We start from the raw sequence: 5,393 nt of genomic DNA on the forward strand, positions 1-5,393 counted from the left end.
GAATCTGTCGAGCTGTGGAGGAAGCCTCATATACTTACCCCCTAGGTCTCTAACGGTCTACGGTTCCTACCGTGTCCATCACCCTCGATAAACGAACGAGGTGTTCATTTGGGCTGATGGAGAGCTCTTCAGCCCTGGAGGAATACCTGGTGTCGTATCCAAGATTAAACGCGAGCGGCTGCCTTTAAAATAAAAAAATTAAAGTCACATCTCTTTGACGTCTGTTTACATTGGGGGGGGGGGTTTGTTTCCACCCGGGCGGAAAAGGAAGAGCACCAGGATGCGCCCCTAGCGCTCACTTCCGGTTGGCGGGACGGAGCCTTACGCGCATGCGCGCTGCGTCTCCAGGGCGGGCTTCGCGGGCAGAGGGTGTTGACCCGCGCGCAACCGAAGCTGTTGTCCAGACAGCCGACGGGACGGCGTGTTGGCGGGCCTCCGTGGACGACGCCGGGGGCTCCGGAGCTGCGTCTGCACTCGCAGGAAGGACGCGCCGACGCTCGTCTCAGCTGAGGGCCGTAGTTGTTTACGAACGGGATTTCAGCGACGCCTGCCCGGCGCGGTCTCACTCAGACCGTCTCCCCGCCTCCGCGTCTGTTGGGGCTTTCGGCGGCTGCCCTGGTTTGGGGGAGCGCTTTGTTAGTACCGGTCCCACGGCGGCTCCTTCGCGCTTGGCATGATTCCTTTCATTTGTGTTGCCCTGGTGCATTAACAGACTCGGTGGGACTGGTAGGCACCCGAGACATTCTGGTCGCGTTTGGTCCTGGATTAAACGTCAAACGTGAAATGTACAGCTTTGTGGATACTTGGTCTTGGTTTTTATTTTTATTTTTTTAAGCTAAGGACTGTTTCCTAATCTTTTTTAAGAATTCCGGTATTCCTTATCAGATCCAAAATTCTACCCTTGCTTCTTTCCCAAAGAGGGTAAACTGCGTCCTCAAGTCTGAACCCAGAAGACAGTCCCCTCTGTTAAGAACCGCGCGGGACCTGTTTTGTGACCAACCATATGAAAAACTTGGAGTTTAGCCTGGAAAGGGGGAGAAGGGTTAAAATGCCAGCGAGGAGACTGCGAGAGGTCGTTTCCCCAAACCAAAGGTATAACTCGGCTGTGGTGGAAGATGAGCTGCCCCGTGTTCCTCCAGCATTGTCTGCAAATAAACGTCTGGCTGCTGGCATGAGGACTAGCTCAAACGGAGCTTCATATGGTACGTGATTCCCAATGCTGCAGTTCCCCACCCTGTTTATGTTTTTGTAAGTCGTTAGTCTTTATTTTCAACCCTTGTTTGTATCACATTCTCAAGTGTAAGATACAAGTCTGGTTTGTACGGACGTGTGAAAAGTAACTTGGTTCCCGGGGAAAATGGCCAGACAGTCTGCAGAATGTTTCAGCATGTGGAATGAATGAAACCTGAATATTTCCCGTTGTGTTTCCCGGTGTGGTCCCTGCGTCTTGTTCTTGTTCCCACCCATGATGAATACAGTGAGCTTGTATAATCTGCTTAATATTTACCAAATGTTCTACCTTCTAGTGCCATCCAGTTTGGCATAGGAGAAATGCATAACTTAGTCTTTGGTGGCCTCTGTATTTACAGTTCACCTGCCCTGTTTAGAGCTGTGAAGTGGTACGGATTATCTTAAGGACCATATTAATGAATGGTGTGCAAGAAGAACAATACGCTGGCTGCTTTTTGGAGGCATGCTATAGCAGGCCTTCTGTTAGATCAGGCGTTTATATCTATCTGCTGATTTTTGTTTGTATTTGAGACAGAGTTTCCCTTTAGAGTCTTGGCTTGGAACTCACTGTGTAGACTAGGCTGGCTTGGAACTCACAGAAATCTGCCTCCTGATGGCTGGGATTCAAGGCATGCACTACCATGCCTGTCTACATACGGGTTTGTGCTGGTGAATCATGTCTTTTTTCCACATTGAATAAATACCTTTTAGAATTTTCAGGAAAAAAAAAAACAAACCGTATGTGAGTAGAGGTGCCCCTAGAGGCCAGAGTAGTTGGATCTACCTAGAGCTAGGTTGACAGGTGATGTGAGTGAGCCACCTGTTGGAGGTGCCAAACTCCAGTCTTCTGCAAGAGCAGCAACCACTCTAACCTGCTTCGCAGCTTCCCCAGCCCCTGAAAAGATTCCGTTTTTTTAGGGCTGGAGAGATGGCGGGCTGGAGAGATGGCTTAGAGGTTAAGAGCACTGGCTGTTCTTCCAGAGGTCCTGAGTTCAATCCCCAGCAACCACATGGTGGCTCACAACCATCAATAATGCGATCTGGTGCCCTCTCCTGGCCTGCAGGCCTACACGCAGGCAGAACATGGTATCCATAATAAATAAATCAATCTTTTTTTGTTTTTTTTTAAAGAAAGTCCTACAGGCAGGTGGTTATTTGTGAGTTTGAGGCCAGCCTGGTCTACATAATCGAGTTCTAGGACAGGCTCCAAAGCTACACAAAGAAACCCTGTCTCAAAACAACAACAAAAATCGTATTTTATTTTATTGAGAGAGGATCTCACTGTGTAGCTCTGGTTGGCCTAAAATTCACTCTGTAGACGAGGACAGCTTCAAACTTAAAGAAATTCACTTTTGAGTACTGCAATTAAAGATGTTCAACAGCATGTCTGCTGCTAAAACATTTTAGATCTCACCCACTTAATTGCTTTGACTGATCATTATTTTCCTAAATATCAACCATAAAGTCTTCCACTGGAATATATCAAATATATTCTCAATTTCTTCTACAGGAAAGTGTCTTCACATTTGGTTTTTAAGGTAATAGAGAGGTCTCAGTTCTTGTATCATGTCTATACAGTTGCTGAAGGTCAGGTTTTGATTTAATAGCCACTCAGATTGGACCTGTGACTGAGTGCTGGAACTTACCATGAGAGAGGCCCTCACTGATTTCTTTGTTTTCTTAGGTTCATTGGATTTAACTTCTGCTAGAAAACATCACCAGCTTCTGTCAGAAAATTCTCCTGTAGCCGATAAAAGTGTAAGTAAAAGAATTCTAAGTCGTATTAAATCCTCAATATTATCAAGTTCTTAAAAAGTTATGTTTTGTTAACAACATGTTTTGTTTTATTTAGGTACTTCAGGTGAAGAGAAATGTTTTGTTTTTCACTTGTTCATTTTATTTTATTATTTTTTGGTTTTTCGAGACAGGGTTTCTCTGTGTAGCTTTGTGCCTTTCCTGGGACTCACTTGGTAGCCCAGGATGGCCTCGAACTCATAGAGATCCACCTGGCTCTGCCTCCTGAGTGCTGGGATTAAAGGCATGTGCCACCACCGCTTGTTCATTTTGTTTTTATCACTTTTTTTTTTTTTAAGATTTATTTATTATGTATACAGTGTTCTGCCTTCATGTACATCTGCAGGTCAGAAGAGGGCACCAGATCTCATTACAGATGGTTGTGAGCCACCATGGGGTTGCTGGGGATTGAACTCAGGACCTCTGGAAAAGCAGCCAATTCTCTTAACCTCTGAGCCATCTCCCCAGCCCCCCCAACCTTTTTTTAATCACTTTTTTTTTTTTTTTTTTTTTTTTTCGAGACAGGGTTTCTCTGTAGCTTTGGAGGCTGTCCTGGAACTCTCTCTGTAGACGAGGCTGGCCTCGAACTCACAGAGATGCACCTGCCTCTGCCTCCCGAGTGCTGGGATTACTGGCGTGTGCTACCACCACCCGGCCTTTTTTTTTTTAATCACGTTTTTATCTGTTTATTTTGTGTACATGTAGGTATGTGGGCATGCACAGGCCATTTTTGTGTGTCAGAGAACAACTTTCAAGAGTTTATTCTCTCCTATCTAGTTGGAGTCATCAGACGTGGCAGCAAGTGCCTTCCCCTGTTAAGCCATCTTACTAGCTCAAGAAATGTTCTATAGACTATGACTTGAAGAGGGTGGGGTGTTACATATGTCTACTGTATTGTTAGTCTTATTAGTGTTTAGAAAATGTCATCACTATAACTTTTTTAAAATAAGTTTTCCCACTCTCGTGTGTGTGTGCGTATGGAGGGTAAGGGGTGTGTGTACATGTTACGGCTCGAGGTCGCTGTCGGGAAGCACCCTCCTCTGACCTTCCACCTTAGTTCATTGAGTCTCTCAGCCCCAGAGCTCACCGACCACCTGCCTCTGGGGATCCCCATCTCGGCCTTCCGGGACTGGAGTTACAGGCAGACTGCCACATTCTCCCAACATTTACTTTGGTTCTGGGGTCCACACTCTGATCCTCTTGTTTGTGAGGTCAATGCTTTAACTCCTGAGCCGTCTCCACAGCCCTCTTTGTTTTCTTTTGCTTTAGCAGCTAAAAGGAAGGTGAAGAGCAACATGGAATCGATCCAGTGCCTCAAGAGTTCAAGTGTGTCAGCACCGAATAGTCTTAGGGATGAGTTCTAGATTACAGGCAAGAGCGGAAAGCTGTTGAGCAGTAGATGTACCCTACATAGAGGAACTCTCTAAGAACACATGAGCTCAGTGATCCTGAAAGCTGTGGCTAGTAACAGTGCTAGACAGCAGAGAAAGGATGCTCCTTGACCAGCCAGATGAGCTGAATTAGTGGATTCCAGGCTCATAAGAGACCATGTCTTAAGAGATTACAGGGGGAGTGAGTTAGACACTTGATATCAATTCTAGCCTCTATTCATGCAAACACACACACAACCCTATGTGTTGACTGCCCCCCTCCTCCAGCTGACCATCCTTGACCCAAATTAGCACAGGAAGCTGAAGCAGCTGAGGTGGAGTCATCTCATCACTGTGGATTTGAACCAGAATTGTGTGCCGTTTCTGTTTCCTCATTCACTGTTCTGATACCGACTTGCTCGTTCATTGAGAAGTCTTTGAGTGGCTTCAGAACACTTGTGAACCCTGTAGTGTTGGGAATGAGATAAAGAAGATGTGCAGGCCTGCCTCCCTAGATCCCAGTGGTCACATGGCTGCCAATGGTACTTCATTACTGGTCATTGTACAGCTCATTTGGCCTTACTCTTTTCTTTTCTGCCCAAAGGATTTTTCTAAAGACACTGTAGTTCCAAGGCTACCTTTGAATAAAACAGAAGAGAACAGCACACAAAAAGGTAAGTTGATGCAGTTGACTTTTACAACTGAATTTTGAATGCATAGTTCTGTGACAGTAAGTACATTCATACTGTTGTGTGACCATCACTATCTTTTACCTCTGGGGTTTTTCTCATGTCCCCTGCTAAGCTTTGTGCCCCTAAAGTCCTCAGTCTTACCTCTGAGTTTGACCCCCTCATACCTCTTGAAGTGGCATCGTGCAGTGTTTAACCTTGGTGCCTGGCTCAGTCTTAAATAAACTAGATGAACTTTTCAGAAAGCAAAGCCAACAACTCTACTCTTACAAAGGAAATACTGACACAAACTACACCACAGATAAGTTTC

Source organism: Onychomys torridus, chromosome 14 (genome assembly GCF_903995425.1).
Source record: "Onychomys torridus chromosome 14, mOncTor1.1, whole genome shotgun sequence".
Taxonomy (NCBI): Eukaryota; Metazoa; Chordata; class Mammalia; order Rodentia; family Cricetidae; genus Onychomys; species Onychomys torridus.